This window comes from Sphaeramia orbicularis, chromosome 10 (genome assembly GCF_902148855.1).
Source record: "Sphaeramia orbicularis chromosome 10, fSphaOr1.1, whole genome shotgun sequence".
In the NCBI taxonomy this organism is placed as follows: Eukaryota; Metazoa; Chordata; class Actinopteri; order Kurtiformes; family Apogonidae; genus Sphaeramia; species Sphaeramia orbicularis.
This window is the reverse complement of record NC_043966.1, coordinates 2,228,101-2,247,913: the sequence shown is the minus strand read 5'-3', so window position 1 is coordinate 2,247,913 and position 19,813 is coordinate 2,228,101. Positions and strand designations below refer to the sequence as shown.

Here is a 19,813-nt window from a genome sequence, read left to right as displayed (position 1 = left end):
TTCAAATTTTTATTCATTTTGTTGCTTATTTTCTCTGTTATTTATTATTTTGTACATTTTCTTATTCACTTTTGTTCATTTTATTTAATATTTTACTCGTTTTTTTCTGATAATCTGATAAAAAACAAAAGTGCTGAGTATTAGAACAGTTCAAACAAAATGTGCTTTAATAGTTAATAAAGAACCACATCTGAGGTTGTTTTTTTTTTTCATTCATCAAAGCAGTGAACCTTTTTTCTTACAGTATCCCAGACTTCTTTAAAATATAAAACCATCTGTTGGTCTGGTTTGTCCTGTTCGGACCTTTCGTTGAACGGTCGTCTACATCGGTGTGTTTTTCGCATTTCGGTCGATTTGGATAGAAACTTTTTGGGTTTTATTTTATTCTGTTAAATGTCTGGTGTTAATTATCATTATAGCGCATTGTCGCATATAACAAAAAAGAAAAACCAAAAAACTAAAATGAACCTCCACAGTATCTGCATTTGAATAAATACCGAAAAATATCCATACAGTACTTTTTAATATCGATACAGTATCGTGAAATGAAATATCGCGATATATTGCAGAACCGATGTTTTCTTACAGCCCTAGTCAGGAGTTTAATCCATTTCTGTAAATTTACGAATAAACAATAGAAAACAAAACTCTAGTTATAGTCAACAACAGTCCGAAGCTAAAGCGTGAATCTGAACAGTATGTTTTCAGGTGTTTTTAAAGGGGAGTCCAGCTCTTTTTCGTAAACATATTGTTACAGATCCATCAGTGAAATCCCTCCTATAATTACTGTCATTACACTCCTGGGTTTGCCTACGTTTTTTTTTTTTTTTTTAATTCTAACAAATCCAATTTAATCATAAAACACCAATATTTCACTAAAGGCTTGAACAATAGCCCACGGACAGAAAAAAAAACACACAAAAACAACCCGGTGAAAACCATAAAGAACCGTTTCAAAGAGCGCTGTGACGTCGGCTGTGTTTATTTTTCATTCCAGTGTCGTGTGCAGTTTGTCGGTGTCGTCCCTGGTGTGTAACGGCTTTTATTTGTGCATAATCGCCTCCAATGCACACAACACGATGCATTCACACGCCTTTAATGACAATAGGACATAGGATCATCATTAACAGCAGCGTTCCCCTCGGATGTACGGAACGATTCAACGCCTGGGAATGACATGAATTCCACATTTTCCTTTTATTTTTTTCATCAAACAGTTGTTTTTTTGTCGTTGTTGAGAATAAAAACGGAACCTGTTATCGACGTCGTTTTTCACTTTGCCGTCGTGTCCCGCTGCGGCTCTAGTTTCATGCACTGGTATGAAGTGAAAACAGTTTTAAAAGAAATGGAGGATGTGTAAAAAAAATAATAATAATAAAATAAAGAATGACTAAATATTTGAGGGGAAAAGATGCAGAAAAACCACTACTTTTTTATTGGTTGAAATTGTCTTAGATTTAATCTGAGCAGAAGAAAATAAAGAACAGAGGGAAACAATAAAATATACATTTACTTTACAAATAGAATAGAATAGAATAGAATAGAATAGAATAGAACAGAGTAGAACAGAAAAGAATAAAATAGAACTGAGAAGAATAGAATAGAACTGAATAAAGTAGAAAAGAATAGAGTAGAACAGAGTAGGATAGATAGAATAAAACAGAATGGAATAGAACTTGGAAGAATAGAATAGAATAGAATAGGGAAAAATAAAATAGAACTAAGTAGAATAGAACAGAATATAGTAGAATATAACTGAGAAGAATAGAGTAGAAAAGAATAGAACTGTAAAAAGAATACAATAGAATAGAACAGAATAAAATAGAATACAATAAAATAGAGTAGAACAGAATAGAATACAGTAGAATAGAATAAATAGAATAGAATAGAATAGAATAGAACAGAAAATAATAAAATAGAACTTAGAAGAATAGAATAGAACTGAATAAAGTAGAAAAGAATAGAGTAGAACAGAGTAGGATAGAATAGAATAAAACAGAATGGAATAGAACTTGGAAGAATAGAACTGAGCTGAATAGAGCTGAAGAATAGAATAGAATAGAATAGAATAGAATAGAATAGAATAGAATAGAATAGAATAGAACTGGGAAAAATAACATAGAACTGAGTAGAATAGAACAGAATATAGTAGAATAGAACTGAGAAGAGTAGAACAGAATAGAGTAGAATAGAATGGAACTGAATAAAGAATACAATAGAATAGAACAGAATAAAATAAAATAGAATTCAATAAAACACAATAGAATAGAATAGAATAGAATAGAATAGATCTTTATTGTCACTGTTATAGAAACTATGAAAATCTGTTCATCTGCTCTGTTTGTGTTTAGCATCAAATATTTAAAATTCAAAAGTAAGACTGTAAATAAAAACATGACAAAATTATACTGAACATATTTAATGAAAAATAATAATAATATACAAAAGTCCAAACAAATACTAAAACATACAAAAGGCTGACCCTCTGTCACAGATTACAGAAATATATACAACATATAACAGGTAAATACAGGTTTTATAGGATACATACATACACTTATTTCCATTATAACGTACATTTATATTTATATTTATTGCCTCTTTAAGTGAATCTGAGTCTTAAATGGAATTAAATATTGAGAACTACGTGCTAAAAGTTGCAGTAAACTCTGGTCTAACTCAGATCTGTCCCCTTCCATCACCGTACAGTGGACTCTTTGGGTTGGTGACAGTCCTCAGGTCCCTCTGGGGGGGGTCAGAGTTCAGATTCGGGGGGGGGGGGGGGGGTCGATGCCTTGCTCAGGGACACTTCAGCAGGTCGGAGTCCGTCCAGCCGCTGTCAGCCCGCAGCAGTTTGGTGTCTTAACGTTTTTATTCCCGTACAATTATTGAGTTTGGCAGCCGAGCCTGTCCGCTTTGACACAATGTTGGCAGTCGGCCGTCATTAGTCAGCTGTTAGCGAAGACGGACAGGAAGTACGAGACGCAGAAAGACCAGAGGACGGAACCAGTATGGATCCACACAGTATTTATGGACGGACCGTTCCATCACAGGGGGGTGTTTGATAGATTCACCATGAAATATGTGAGCAGTACACTGTAAAAAAAAAAAATTTAAAAAGTAAGAAAACAGTATTATTCCAGCAGCAGGGGTGCCGACAAAATACTGTTAAATAACGGAAAATAACCATCTCATACAAATATGGTCATTTTCCATGATTAAAATACAGTTTTTTGCCCTAACTTTACATGAGATTTTGCATATTTTTTTTTTACTTTTTAATGTTTAATAAAGAATATTTACATGTATTAAAACAATCCAATTCCCTATAAATATGTATATAAATAATTTTCAGTCAGACTCAATTGTCCACTCCACTGATTAAAAACTGTATTTGGACAGTTTATCAGTGCTTATACATGTTCTACATTCACAAAAATACATTTATTCAACATTTTTATTGTGAAACCTCCTGTAATTACACAAGATATTTGTCAATTAACAAACAAGTCTGGTTCAACTGACAGAACAAATACTTCTGTTACAGTTAATTGTCAGTAATTTAATCTGGTTTTAATATTTTTTTTACAGTATTAAACTTTAAATTAACAGTTTAATCTCAGAAATAGAACAGAAATATTTATGAAATTATGATACATTTGCAAATGTATTTTAACTGTATTTTTCTGTGAAAAAAGGAAAAATTTCTCTTAAAAAATTGAATTTTTTTGGTTCTTCACAGTTACAGTTCTTTTCCATTTGACATGTAAAATCACAGTCTGTTTTTGTCATTTCATTGACATTTTCCTGTATCTGAAAAATACAGGAAAAATCTGTCAAATAGACAGTGAAAATTCTGTTAAATTACAGATTTGTTTTTTTTTTTTTTTTTTTTTTCAGTCTATTAAAGACAGTTTACAGGAGACAGGACGACTGGTTCAGGACAAAGACGCAACAAACACGACACCGTTTGACTCCGCCCACTGCAGGTGATTGGATGGACAGGTGATGACGTCAGACAGGAGAAGTCCGAGAGAATTCGGACGCCCGTGCAGAACCACATGAAGGGTATTTTAGATATTTAGTTTGTGCTTTAGGACCTTAAAAAGTTACCATAGGAACACCGTCATCTTCTACAACATTAATTCCCCAGTCAAACCCATGGAGTTGGATCAGTGACAGTGGATGGACACACTGGGGTTATGTTCAGAAAATGAGAGAGTTTACAGAAAAACTGACTTTTTCTTCACTTTTCTTTGTTTTTAGTATAATAACCTTCAAATGTAATCTCAGCATGATGATTAAAGTACATGATCAGTGAATTAAATATAGGAAAATACCTGCTTTTCAGTGGATAAAATGAAGAAAAATCAATAATATTAATTTAAAAACAACTCAAAATAATAATGTGGAAAAAAGAAGCAAAGAAGTACTAAAATAAAGTGAAAGGATAAAAGAAGCAACAACATGACCAAAAACAATCAAACTAATGAATAAAATAAACAAAAATTGTTAAATTTAAATCAACAAAATAATAAGGAACAGAAGAAAAATCAATAACAAAAAACCCTCAAAATAATAAATAATGTGGAAAAAAATAAGCAAAAAAGGACTAAAATAAAGTAAAAAAAGATCAAATAATCAACAAAACGAAAAAAAACAGTCAAACTAATGAATAAAATAAACACAATAATAAATAACATGAACAAAATAAGTTACAAACTGAAGTAAAATACGACCACAAACTGAAAAAAAGGAAAGTACATTAAATGTGGGAAGATTTTCATTAAAAACTGCTAAATTCAGAGGATAATGTTCTGATCCATTAGATTAATTAGAGATGATATGAATGAGGGAACAGCTGAAGTATGAGTGAGTGTTTATGGGTTCAAGACCTGAGCCGTTAAAGACCACCTGCTCCAGTGGGTCTGGTGGGTCCAGTGGGTTCAGTGGTCCAGTGGGTGTAGTGGGTCCTGTGGGTGTAGTGGGTCTAGTGGGTCCAGTGGGTTCAGTGGTCCAGTGGGTCCAGTGCGTCTAGTCGGTCCAGTAGGTCCAGTGGGTGTAGTGGATCCAGTGGGTCCTGTGGGTCCAGTAGGTGTAGTGGGTCCAGACTGGGATGCTCTGACCCAGGTGTGGGTGTGATCAGTGAGTCTTGCAGTAAAGCTGGTCCTCTGTCCACTTGTGTCCACCTGTATCCACTTGTGTCCACCTGTATCCACTTGTGTCCACCTGTGTCCACTTGTGTCCGCCTGTATCCACCTGTGTCCACTTGTGTCCACCTGTATCCACCTGTGTCCACCTGTGTCCACCTGTGTCCACCTGTGTCCACCTGTATCCACCTGTGTCCACCTGTGTCCACTTGTGTCCACCTGTGTCCACTTGTGTCTACCTGTGTCTACCTGTGTCCACCTGTATCCACCTGTGTCCGCCTGTGTCCACTTGTGTCCACCTGTATCCACCTGTGTCCGCCTGTGTCCGCCTGTGTCCACTTGTGTCCACCTGTGTCCACTTGTGTCCACTTGTGTCTACCTGTGTCCACTTGTGTCCACCTGTATCCACCTGTGTCCACCTGTGTCCACTTGTGTCTACCTGTGTCCACCTGTGTCCACCTGTGTCCACTTGTGTCCACCTGTGTCCACTTGTGTCCACTTGTGTCTACCTGTGTCCACCTGTGTCCACTTGTGTCCACCTGTATCCACCTGTGTCCACCTGTGTCCACCTGTATCCACCTGTGTCCGCCTGTGTCCACTTGTGTCCACCTGTGTCCACCTGTATCCACCTGTGTCCGCCTGTGTCCACTTGTGTCCACCTGTGTCCACCTGTGTCCGCCTGTGTCCACCTGTGTCCACTTGTGTCCACCTGTGTCCACCTGTGTCCACTTGTGTCCACTTGTGTCCACCTGTCTCCACCTGTCTCCACCTGTGTCCACCTGTGTCCACCTGTGTCCACCTGTGTCCACTTGTGTCCACCTGTCTCCACCTGTCTCCACCTGTGTCCACCTGTGTCCACTTGTGTCCACCTGTGTCCACAGCTCCTTCTTCCAGGTCCAGGGAACAGGAGTCTCAGAATTCCTCACAGAAGTCGTTGTCTGCTCCTTCGTCATCTGATCCGCCCTCCGCTTTAAACCTGTGAGACGTTCAGCGCCGCTCCTTTAATCCTCCTGAGAAGACTTTCCATCGGGGGAGGAATGCCGAGGATCAAAGACCACCCCCCCCCATCTGCTCCGCCCCCCGTCTCAAGTCCGGAACAAGGAGGTTCTGTTTCTGCGGGGCTTCACCGGTAACCGGAGCCTGTGGCGGATCGCGTTCCCCTCCTGAAGCCGGGCCTTGTCCTGCGTTAAACGACCACGATGTAATTAGTCTGTCGGACACAAAGACCCCCCCGGCCCCCACCGAGGGGACAGACGTCTCAGTGACTCATTAGGAGACGGACGATTAGATAACGCCGGTCTAGGATGTCGCGGTCCGCCGTGCACCTGCTGACAGGTGAGCTCCGCCTTACCTGTCCGGAGCAGAGGTCGCCGTCCGTCCCCGAGGAGTCGCTAATGGATGTAAGGAGAGGGGCGGGCAGGCGTTTATCGGACAGGTCGAGTTTCGAAGGAGGCGGGGGGGTCGACCTCGAAGTGGAAACCTGGACGGGATGAAAGAGACGACACGAAACCGACCTCACACTAGTGCCTGTTCCACCGGGCGTTTGTGGAAAACTACCGATATTTACGAAATGTCGAAAAAACAGAAGGCAAGTTTATGTGTGTCGCACATTTCAGCAATGAGACAATTCAAGGTGTTTCAGACAGGACATGAAATACGACAGGGAAAAAGAAACATTTAAAACATTATAAAAGAAACATGTAAAAGGGGATTAAAAACAGCAAGAAAACTACACAGAAAACCACAAATAGAAAAACACACACACATGAAAAATCAAAATTTCTCAGAACTGTTAACAAACTTTGTAGAGATTGTCCCAAAGAAGATAAATATAAAATTAGAAATTAATAAAAATAATTCTTTTTGTTTGCTTGTTTGTTTTTTAGTTTGTTTTCTTTCTGAATGTGTGGGTTTTTTTTGTTTTTGTTTATTAATTTTTTTTTTTTTTTACATTTTTCATATTTTTATAATTCTATCCTGTTGTATCAAAATAAAAATGTTTAATAGGTGAAAACAAAAGAAAAACAATAAAAAGGGAATTACACAAAAAGAAAAAAAAAATTGAAAGTAATCCGAGCAGAAGTTTCGTTGAAGACTGTTGACATTGGTGAACTTAAGTTAACCTCTCAGTGTCACTGAAGGTCAGAGGTCATGGGCCCAAATGAAAGTCCATATCTGACTTCTATCAGTGATCAATAGGAACTGGACTGATATCTGCAACCATTTACATGTTCTAAACCATCAACATATGGACCAGTAGAAGGAAAGGAACATTTTAATATTTCAAAAAAATCGTCAAAAATTCAAAGATCAAAATTTCTAAAAACTGTGAACAAACTTTGTAATCAATAGTCACTTTTCCATTGGACTAATGCGCAAAACTTTACCGATATTTACTAAATGTTGAAAAAACAGAAGTGCGTAATGTCATTTTTTCCATTAAATCACAAATGTGATGATTTGTTTATTATCGTGAGATGACACGAGAAGTTATTCCATAAACATGACGACAAACGTAAATATGGTGTTGATTTACAGATATATTCATTATTATTATATATTAGCCCTTTATCTTGTACTAAATTCAAAAAATGATTGGGTTTCCTGGTGTGTCCACACATACTGTGACATGTTTCTTTTAAAACTCTTCTTCTTTTGTTGTAATGTGTCCGTCAACATTCTTTTTTTTTTTTTTTTTTTTTTTTTTTTTTTTTTATGCATGTGACTCTAGTTGCAGAAACAGGTCTTCCATTGCAGTTTTGTGTGATATATCAGTTGCACTACGGCTGAAAAACCACCTCTTTCCAGCGCAAAAACTTTTAGTTGAAAAACAAGTTTTGGTGAAATTGTCAATTTTTACGCGCAAGTTATATTCACACAATTTGAGGTTCAATGGAAAAAATGACCAGCGAGGACTGAAACACGAAAAACACACCGATGTAGACGACCACTCAACGAAAGGTCCGAACAGAACAAACCAGACCAACAGACAGTTTTCCATTTTAAAGAAGTCTGGGACACGTCTGTGGTGGTGGTTCTCTACTGGTGGGTCTGAAACCCGTGGTCAGTGCGTCGTTATCTGCGAAAAAATAATGTTAGTAAACCAATCCTGTGCTTTATTTTTTATGTATCTGAGCACCATCCATTCCCATTCCCCAACAGTAGGTGGTGATAATGCGCCATGATGATAATTAACACCAGACATTTCACAAAATAAAAGAAAACCTAAAAGTTTCTATTCAAATCGACCGAAACGCGAAAAACACACCAATGTAGACGACCGTTCAATGAAAGGTCCGAACAGAACAAACCAGACCAACAGATGGTTTTCCATTTTAAAGATGTTGTAGGAAAAAAGGTTCACTGCTTTGCTGAATTAAAAAAAATCATAACCCTCAGATGTGGTTCTTTATGAACTATTAAAGCACATTTTGTTTGAACTGAACTGAATACTCATTTTCACACATTTTTTTTTTTTTATCAGATTATCAGAAAAAAGCAAAATAAATTTAATGAACAAAAGTGAATAAGAAAATATACAAAATATTAAATAACAGGAAATAAGCAACAAAATGAATAAAAAATTGAAACGCTATCCTCACTGAAACTGTTACTGTCACTGCATTGTAATGTGGAAATGACCAAAAACAGTCACTTGCCTGATAAAGGGTTGAAGTGACCAAATCCATCAAATGAGTAAAGTGGGTCTAATAAACAGAAGCAGTGTCGGTGGAAAAGTGAAGGTGTGACATGTATGCAAAGGGCTGATGGCAGTGGATACACTGACGTTAATGACCTTTCAGAGAAGACCATTCCAACCTGCCAACTCCCACAATCCTCCACCTCTGCTGGACCGTCAGCGTGTTTACAGCCACGCTTCGTAAACCGCTGCATAATTGAACACAAACGACCAGAGGTGCTCTTTAAAGTCTGCCGGAAATAAAGGCGAGTGTAAAACAGCGCGGTTGGGTTCTGCGTTGTGACTGACACCTGCACGCCGACATGTAAAAACATGAGAGGGTGAACTGGAACCGCAGGAACTCGGAGGTCCGTCACAACTTTTTTCTGCCAATTTTATGCGGAATCGGAAACTTCGGGTTCCTTAAATGACCCTCTTTCACCAATGCTGGTACTTTAGGGCGTTTTTAATGTATGTTAATGTATGTAAACTCAATCAATGTATTCCATCAGAGGAAGACAAAACACTTTTCTGCGGCTTTTACCCTCGGCTGCGTCTGTGACACGAGGACCTGCTGATGGCTCTGTAGTTAAAATATGAAGTCTAATCCCTCTGCAGAACGCCGTCCAGGTCGAGCGGCTCATTTAAAACTTCCTGACACTGACGGGACTGACAGGCGATCCTCCGAATAAATGGAGCGAAGATGAAAAAAAAGAAGAAGAAGAAAAGACGTGTCGGGGAGGGCGAAGCCTGCGACGGCCACGACTCGGAGCTTCACAGCCTGCAGCCACAGACGGATGGAAGGGGAGAAGCGACGATAAAATGAGTTTTTGAATATGGAGTGAGTTTCTTTTTAAACCTAATTCCTCCTGGTCTTGCCCTAGAAATGTAGTTCTGACATGTTGTAAAGGAGGGTGGAAGGAAAAAAAAAAAAAAAAAAAATCAAGGGCAATCAACTCCTGTCGAAGAGGAGGCGGGTGAAGACGAGCCCTCATTGTCTGCTCTGTTGTCTTTAGCGTCTTCATTTGATAATTAGCACCGACTAATGTGTTGCCGTGTTAGCGCCGCACCGTCGGAGTGTCGGCGAAGACGGGGTTCGATGTGGCGGGCGGCGGCCTCCGAGTGTGAGGGTGTCGGAAGACACTTCGATGGCGGAGTTTGTGCGACACCGTGAACTTCAAATGTGAGATCAGAGCGAGATGCAGAAGTCATGACTGCAGAGCCGGTTTAAGCCGGTTTAGTTCAGGTCCACTTTCAGACCGATGGGAGCTAAAGGGGGCCGGACCAGTTCACCTGTTCCAGTGGCAGACTTTTTTTGCTTAATTCAAGATTTGTTTTTGCTTTATTCAAGATTTTTATTGCTTAACTCAAGATTCTTCTCTTAATTCAAGATTTTTTACCTTAATTCAAGATTTTTTGCTTAATTCAAGACTTTTTTTCTTAATTCAAGACTTTTTCTTAATTCAACATTTTTTGCGTAACGATTTTTTTTTTTGCTTATTTCAAGATTTATTTTTTTGCTTAATTAATGATTTTTTTTGCTTTATTCAAGATTTTTATTGCTTAACTCAAGATTCTTTTCTTAATTCAAGATTTTTTTTCTTAATTCAAGATTTTTTTTTTTTTTTTTTTCTTAATTCAAGATTTTTTGCTTAATTTAAGCAAAAAATCTGCCTTAGCATCTGTTCCTGCTTATAAAACAGCCTGCTGAGTGACCTTGAAGGGTCAAACTCAAGGTCAACTATGTCGAGATTTCAACTACTGGTCAGATTCATTTCACATTTTTATTCAGTTTCCATATCTACAAACTTCTTCAATTTTCCAAAATTGAAATTTTTGATGAATTTTTGAAGTATTGATAAATGTTCCTTTCCTTCTACTGGTCCGTATGTTGATGGTTTAGAACATGTAAATGGTTCCAGATATCAGTCTAGTTCCTATTGATCACTGATAGAAGTCATATATGGACTGTGATTGGATGAGTTGAGTTCTCCTCCAGTCAAAGTCCCACCCACCTCTATAGTTAGGTTGATGTGCATCCAGAACCACAGGACTGGAACACAGAACAGAACCAGGACTGGAACACAGAACAGAACCAGGACTGGAACACAGAACAGAACCAGGACTGGAACACAGAACAGAACCTGATGACCTCACACATTCTGCTGGTTCTGATCCACATAGAACAGATGCTGACGTACAGGAACACGGGTTCTGTTTTTTTCAGTCCAGTGTCATTTGTCGGTACCAGGATGACCTTAAGTGACCTGACGTCATCCCAGACAGTGTGGTCGTAAAAACCACACCATCTTCTGCCTGTAAATAGTCATATTCCATTTCCTGGCCCTGCCAACTTTGGAATAAAGTGTTGTGTATTTGGCCGTTCTCCGTCTTGCCTCCCTCTCTATCCTGCTTTGCATTAACTCCACCATTAGATCCGCTTGCTACACAGGAGCTTGTAGGCAATAAAACACATTGTTAAAGTGACATGTAATTACCCCAGCTCTCTTTTGACTAATTAAGTCAGTGCTGCCTATTATGTGGAAATGTATAAGGAAGTCAGGTGATCAATAACGGAGAGGGAGAGAGAGAGAGACAAGCTAATTTCGCAACTCTCGGATCGCTGATTCCTGCAATATCCCGTCCGTCGTGTTTATTATGGCTGGGGGCGTCGGCCCGGTCCGCCCGCGCTGACATCACGGGCTACGCGAGCACACGGGCCGAAGAGTGATGTACCGCCGCCATTAAACAAGATCCTTTTAATTTCATGCTGCCATAAAGTGTCAGTCACGTTGACGGCGTCCGCAGTGTGAGCGCCATGTGCAGTATGTCATAGTTTCATAGATAACACAATGACTGCAGCAGATAATACCAGAAACATGTTTACAAGTGATGGATGGATGGAGGAGAGGAGGAGGAGGAGAGGAAAGAGGAGAGGAGGAGGAGGAGAGAGGAGAGGAGGAGGAGAGGAAAGAGGAGAGGAGGAGGAGGAGAGAGGAGAGGAGGAGGAGAGGAAAGAGGAGGAAGAGGAGGAGAGAGGAGAGGAGGAGGAGAGGAAAGAGGAGGAAGAGGAGAGGAGAGGAGGGAGGAGAGGAGGAGGAGGAGAGAGGAGAGAGGAGAGGAGGAGGAGGAGGGAGGAGGAGAGGCGGGATGTGACAACTCCTCCCCACTGCTGCTACTTCAGGGTGATTAAAACAAACAGGCCTGTAGTGTCAATGTTCAAGATTTTTTTTTTTTTTTGCTCAGTTCAAGATTTTTGCTCAATTCAAGACTTTTTTTTAAACTTAATTCAAGTTTTTTTTGTCTTACAGATTTTTTTCTTAATTCAATATTTTTTTTCTTAATTTAATATATGGTTTTTGCTTAATTCAAGATTTTTTGCTTAATTCAATTTTTTTTGCTTAATTCAAGATTTTTTGCGTAATTCAAGATTTTTTTGCATAATTCCAAATTTGTTTGCTTAATTCAAGTTTTTTTCTTGATTCAAGATTTTTTATTTTAATTTTTTGCTTAATTCAAGATTTTTTGCTTGATTTAAGCAAAAAATCTGCCTTAGCGTCTGTTCCTGCTTGTAAAACTTGGTGGATGATTGATGGATGTGTCCGAGGAGAGGCGGGATGTGACGACTCCTCCCCACCGCCACCGCTGCTGCTTCAGGGTGATTAAAACAAACGCAGGTCTGTAGTGTCAGTGTTGACAGGGGGAAGTGCAGACCGAGGCCCAGGAGAACCTGGACGAATCTTTTCATGAATTTTTTGAAATATTCTAAATGTTCCTTTCCTTCTACTGGTCCATCTGTTGATGGTTTAGAACATGTAAATGGTTCCAGATATCAGTCTAGTTCCTATTGATCACTGATAGAAGTCATATATGGACTGTGATTGGATGAGTTGAGTTCTCCTCCAGTCAAAGTCCCGCCCACTTCTACAGTTAGATTGACCTGCATCCAGAACCACAGGACTGGAACATAGAACAGAACCTGAACGACCTCACACATTCAACTGGTTCCGATCCACATAGAACAGACGCTGACGTAGAGGAACACTGGGACTGTTTTTTATTCCACCTTTCATCAGCCTACGTCAGTGTTTCTCAACCTTTTTTACAAAGTATCCCTCAAAAAAGACGTTTTATCTCAAGGGACTTCTGGTTAAATGAAGGTAAAATAAACAAACACTTCTTTACGTCATCATGAACCTCCTGCTGCCTCAGTTTTCTCGTTCCAAACGCCCCCCAACAGAGTCCAACACCCCTGGGGGGGGGGGGGGGGGTAGTACCACCCCCGTTGAGAAACACTGGCATACATAATGAGCGCAGTATCTCAGCAGTAGTTTTGATGGAGTTTCTTCAACATTTGTGCAAACAGGCAGATGGTTTTTGGTTCCTTCTTGTTCCACGGTGGGTTAATACTTCTGTGTGAATTCATGAAGTCCTCTGAGCGCCAGCGAGGTAGAAAAGCTGCGTATGAACGCTCTCTATTTGACATTTTATTCATCCTGTGCCTCGTCGTCGCTTCACTCCTTCTGCTCGTGCCCATGAAATCAAATCGACAAATTTCAGCCCCTTCATTCTCATTTTTGTGCAACTTTAACCCTCAAAACTCCAAACATCTACTGTCGACCAACACATCCACTGATCTGAACTGTTTAATACCTGATGATCCACTAATCCTATCAATACATGGAAATAATTGGTGTCAAATAGTTCATCTTTTCATGGTTGTCAGATATGACCATATTTGGACGTTCAGAGGCTCCGTAGTTACCATGGAAACACTGTCATCTTCTACAACATTGATTCAGCAGTAAAACCCATGGAGTTGGATCAATGACAGTGGATGGACACACTGGGGTTATGTTCAGTTTATGATGGATTTTAAAGAAAGTCACTTTTTCTTCACTTTTCTGTGTTTTGATATAATGACCTTTGAAGTTACAAATATCCAGTTGTGTTGATTTTGTTGGTGATAGTGACGGATCCAGTGTGTTTTTTTTTTTTTTCTTGTTTGTGTTGAGTTTCTCCTTCATCTTAGTCTTCATAAACTCTTTAAAACTTTCTTGAATTTGGTGGAAGCTGAAATCAGGCCTTTTTTTTTTTTTTTTTTTTTTTTTTTTTTTTTTTTTTTTTTTTTACTTTTTACACCTGTGACAATCATATAGAATCTAACACATGGCAGTAAATTCCATCCGTCTGTTTTCTGAACTGCTTATTCCTCATGAGGGTCGCAGGTCACAGTAGATTAAACTGAGTTCTTCTCTGAAACTGGGTTTATTTTAGTTTCTGTCACTGTTCCATCTGTTTAGACCCAGTAATCAAAGGTAAATGTGGACAGATTTACCCCAGGATGGACCTAATGAGGACCTCAGAGAAATGCACAAAAAAATTATCTTCTTGCTCTGATCCATCCCATAAATAATGAATTTATAATCAAATATTGGATCCAAAAGTAGGACCCAAATATGGACATTAAATCTGCCTAGGTGTCAGTGCATTAGATGTGTGAACATGTGTAAATGCTCTTCTACAGACTCTAAATACAGACACTGTTTTCAATGTGTGGATCCTAGTGGTTTTTCTGATCCACACATGTGGGTTTGTCATCAGCCTCAGTCTCATTCCAGGTTTGGTGTGGAACCCATCGTGTCCACTGGTGTTACATACAGAACCTGAACATTAAAACACAAATAAATCGTGAGTGCTTTTGCAACAGCGGTCATTTTAGTGATCTTGCATAATTAGTTCAATTCCCAAAATGTACCTGTGAGAGAATAAAAAGATGGAAAATCACATAGTAGCACATGTTCTTTTTACCGTGTTACATGTAGATTTTGGTATTTAAAATCATGTAAAATAATTTTTAAAAATGTGTTTTATCTTTTATCTCAGTAAATATTCCTTTTTCAAATAGACCTAAAGTGCTTCCAAACCTGCTTCAGAACATTCGTCTACATCTGGTTTGAACTATTTGTCCCTCTGTCCTGTTTTTAGGAGCAGTTTCATAGAAGAACCCAAACTACCGAAGTCGTCCAACATCTGGAACAGTCACATGAGTCCAAAACATCAGGTCGAAGGTCTGGAACGCAGTACTTTCACTTATAGTGGAGTATTTCCCAGTGTGTATTAGTACTTTCCTTTATCTACACCTAACTGTGCACTTTTCTTCCCAGTCGTCCATAAATATATATATAAATATATATATAAAAGCTCCTGTTTTGCCAGATCAGCTTATAGAATATTTATGCTTAATTCTTACAGATTTTGCCCTGCAGACGTTTGGAGCAGATTTGTAGTGCAAGGCCTTTTTACAGCAGCGCAAAAAACCCTCATGAAAATTAAAAGCAGTGCCTAAAATGTTATATATTTTCTCATAACCATTTATAATCTCATGGAAATGCTCCTGTTTTAAACTTTACCGCTAACAGAGTAATTCGTCTGCGTCGGGGCCGTTGGGTTTCCTTCAGTGGAGCAGAGGAGCCAAAAAGCAGCAGGTTGGGTTCATTCACACTCCGACCTGAACGTCTCCATGAAACTGCATCAATCCAACGGTTTTACTGGAAAACTGACAGCAGTGTCCGACCTGAGGAGGCAGCTGTGGTTCTGTCGGCGTCTGTGAAGTGTGGACGAAGCCAGGGTTTTACTGGAGCAGATTATCCTGTTCAATATTCAGCTCATCTGGACGTCTATGACCTTTACAGTTCTAGGAAGCAGCGACGAGGACAAATATGTTTATGACCTCCACCAAGGAACGGCACAGGTTAAGTTTTCATCAGGGTTTGTTTGTTTGTTTGTTTGTCTGTGTGCAAGATAACTCAAAAAGTTCTGGACGGATTTGGATGGAATTTTCAGGAAATGTTGATACTGGCACAAGGAAGAGATGGTTACATTTTTGTGGTGGTGGGGGGGGTGGGGGGGGCTGATCTACCTTGGTGGAGGTCTGTGCTCTCCAAGTGCTTTTCTAGTTTATTTGTTTGTTTAACTTTTATTTAAGCAGAAAACCCAGACTCCAGAGTAGTCCCACTACACCACTGAGTAAAACCTCTGTATGTCCGTATACACTTGAATTAAAGATGAATATTCAACTGTTCAACAGGAGTAAAACCTACTGTCAACTTTAAAACAATTACAACTGTTGATTATTTTGTCATGATTTAAAAAAAAAAAAAAAAAAAAAAAACACCCCCCCCTCTGTTTTTTTTTTGACAAATCGCACCCTGTATGTATGTTTGTATGTAAGGTGCAATTTTTCTAAAAACCAGAGGGGGGGATTTTTTATTTTTTGGGGGTGTGGTCCAGAACTAACATATCTAACACTAGTGTAAAACAGAAGTGCTGCTTCTATTCCTCTAGTCTTCAACGGATCGTACATGAAATTTTCACCCCTTCTAACCTGTATCCACTGGGCCCCCCCACAAATGCTCTGCCCCATGAATTTCTCACATTTAACCCCCCCCCCCCCCCTTTACGACGCCCCAGGGCATGAGGACGTTCATGAATTCTGAGACTGCGACAGTTCAGTTCAGGTGAACGTTAGTGTCAGTGACGGAGGACAAAGGTGGAAGAACCCCCCCCCCCCAAAGATGATATTCACTGAGTAGAAGTAGGAATGCCCCCCAGCAAATTACACCCTATATGTGTGTGTGTGTGTATATATATATATGTATATATAAAGTCTATTAAACACAGACCAGTCATTTGTCCAGTCTGTACTGGACAAATATCAACATGACATTTAAATTAAATACAGATAAAATGGTGTTAAAACAAACTCAGTGTAAATGTGTTTAATATGTGTGATAAAAGTATTCAGGTTTATTCCGTACAGGACATCATTTCATGTCGGTGCTAAACTCCACTCTGTCGACACGTTGGAAATATTTTTCTGAAAATGATTTTTTTTGTTTTTTTTCAGCCGAACCTGTGCTAGGACAGAGAACCCGCTGGCTGTGGTTGTTTGTGTGGAAGTGGAAACGGGTCAGAACGTCCTGTAACTTCAGTCCACAGCTGATAACACAGTCAGGAACACTGTCTGCCGCCGAGCATGCTGGGAAAGACAAGGAGGGAGGAGATCGTCATCTGGCGAACGGCTGAGGACTCCAGACTGGGAGCCGATTTCTTTCTTCTTTTTTTTTTTTCTTCTCCTTTTTCTTCTTGTTTTTTTGAGATCCATCAGGAGGAAAATGGAGCTCCTGTCCGAGCCGGACTGAGAGGAGATAATTCACAGGTGCAGATAGAGAAGAAATGAAGTGAAGAAAAGAGAAAGGAAAATTGATGGGAGGAAGGCGGCATAAACACGACGGGTGCTTGTGGTCCATCTCAAATGAAAATCCAATTTCAAACACGAGTGTGTGGAGTTTACGGAGGGAGGAGAAGAAGAGCAGGAGAAGAAAAAAAAAAAGGAAAATGCAAACAAAAAGAAGAACAAAAACTAGTGTGGAGAAGACAAAGGCCAACCCTGAGGGCCTGAGCACAGACAATGATCTGCAATTACAGCTGTTCTGTCCGCAACTTTAGACAAGGGAGAAGCAGGCAGACGGGGGGGGGGGGCAAACGGGGGTCGGAGGCAGAAACCAAGCAGAGCATGGATGTTGTACTTTCATTCATCATGTCCCATTAATATGGACACTTCCTCTCCTTCTTCCTCCTTCTCCTCTTCCTCCTCTTCTTCTTCTCGTCCCAGGAGCTTCAGCACCGTCGCTGTATTTACAGATCGTATCGGTTGTACGCAGTCTTCCTCCTCCTCTTCTTCTTCTTCTTGTTCTTCTTCCTCCTCCTCCTCTTTGTCTTCTTCTTCTTCTTCGTCTCCTCCTTCCTCCTCTTCTTCCTCTTCTTGTTCTTCTTCCTCCTCCTCCTCTTCGTCTTCTTCTTCCTCCTCTTCTTCGTCTTCTTCTTCCTCCTCCTCCTCCTCCTCTTCTTCCTCTTCTTCTTCTTCTTCTTCTTCTTCCTCCTCCTCTTCGTCTTCTTCTTCATCTTCTTTTTCCTCCTCCTCTTCTTCTTCTCATCTCAGGAGCTTCAGTGCTGTCGCTGTATTTGCAGATCCTATCGGTTGTAAACAGTCTTCCTCCTCTTCTTCTTCCTCCTCCTCTTCCTCTTCTTCGTCTTCTTCTTCCTCCTCCTCCTCCTCCTCCTCCTCTTCTTCTTCCTCCTCTTCTTCCTCTTCTTCTTCTTCCTCCTCCTCTTCGTCTTCTTCTTCATCTTCTTCTTCCTCCTCCTCCTCTTCTTCCTCTTCTTCTTCTTCTTCTTCTTCCTCCTCCTCTTCGTCTTCTTCTTCCTCCTCCTCCTCTTCTTCCTCTTCTTCTTCTTCTTCTTCCTCCTCCTCTTCGTCTTCTTCTTCATCTTCTTTTTCCTCCTCCTCTTCTTCTTCTCATCTCAGGAGCTTCAGCGCTGTCGCTGTATTTGCAGATCCTATCGGTTGTAAACAGTCTTCCTCCTCTTCTTCCTCTTCTTCTTCCTCCTCTTCTTCGTCTTCGTCTTCCTCCTCCTCTTCTTCTTCCTCCTCCTCCTCTTCCTCCTCTTCTTCTTCTTCTTCTCATCTCAGGAGCTTCAGCGCTGTCGCTGTATTTGCAGATCCTATCGGTTGTAAACAGTCTTCCTCCTCTTCTTCCTCTTCTTCTTCCTCCTCTTCTTCGTCTTCTTCTTCCTCCTCCTCTTCTTCTTCCTCCTCCTCCTCTTCCTCCTCTTCTTCTTCTTCTTCTCATCTCAGGAGCTTCAGCGCTGTCGCTGTATTTGCAGATCCTATCGGTTGTAAACAGTCTTCCTCCTCCGTCAGCCAGAAGGAGGCTTTTTGTCATCGCCCTCCAATCACTCCCTCGTTGACATTTGCAATTCAAAGCAGTTTTTTTTCTTCTCTTTTCTTTTTTTCTTCTTTCTTTTTTTTTTCGCGGCTGCAGATTTGTGTACTCAGGGCCGAGCGGCGACACGAGGCCTGATTCAACATGTTTCTCGGAGGACGCGGCGCTGACACGACCGTCAGACGAGCAAACAACCAACTGCCGGCTCGCTTCGCCGACCTCCACCACACTTCATCTTATCCAAACGCACCGCCGCTGTGTGATGGCCTTTCCTCCTTCTGCTCCGACCCACGGAGACGCTCCGGTTGTTTTTCCTCCGGTCGCAGCAGTCGCTCATCCCACTTGTTAATTGTAAAAACTAATACGGAAATATAGAAAAGTAAATAAGACTTTAAATGAAAACCGAGTCGGTGGAAATCCAAGCGTTAGCGTAGGACACTCTTTCACCATTAGCATTAAAATATTCTTAACCACTCACTGTTGAACTGAACTTTAGTTACTGCTGCATTTTCTTCGGATAATTTCCTGGTTTCACTGTAAAACTAAGACACACACCTGCAGTGACTGTTTGGAATTCAGCCTTTTTCTTCAAATCATAACAAAGATCCCAGGTTAAAAACTGATCTAAATCACCCCATGACCTGAACTGTCAGCTTTACTTTGAAATTATATCCTTAAAATAAACCATCAGTAAGATCGAATATAAAATAAAAATATAATTAGAAAAGTAAAGAAGGCTTGTGGAAATTGGAGCTTTAGTGTATTATATGTACATATTTTTACATGACACACTTTCACTGATATAGCAAAAGTAAAAATAACTTCCAATTTGACGATTTTATGACAGAAAAAACATCATATTTCCTCTGTTGCTCTTATCTGCAGATGGTACCAGGCATTTATTTGTGGGAGGTTTGCATTAGAGTCAGGCCTTTATTCATAATTTTCCTCTTATTTAATATTAAAAATGGTTGTATTTAGCATGAAACCCTATTTTTACATGTTTATGTTAGAAATGTTGAAAGTACTGCAGTATTTTTAACCATTTCAGAACCAGTCATTTTCAGACACAGCTTTAGTTGTGTCAGTGTTGTCTTCCTGTTGTGTTTCTTAAGTTTCACTGTAAAACTAAGACACACACCTGCAGTGACTGTTTGGAATTCAGCCTTTTTCTTCAAATCCTACAGAAGGTTCCA

The 19,813-nt window shown here is 39.9% G+C and overlaps 1 long non-coding RNA gene across 1 annotated transcript in view; it reads left to right on the top strand.

Annotated features, from left to right (window-relative positions):
- The window catches only part of LOC115427589 (uncharacterized), a 376,082-nt gene that overhangs the window by 332,196 nt on the left and 24,073 nt on the right, over positions 1-19,813 (top strand). The gene's annotated exons all lie outside the window — the stretch shown is intronic.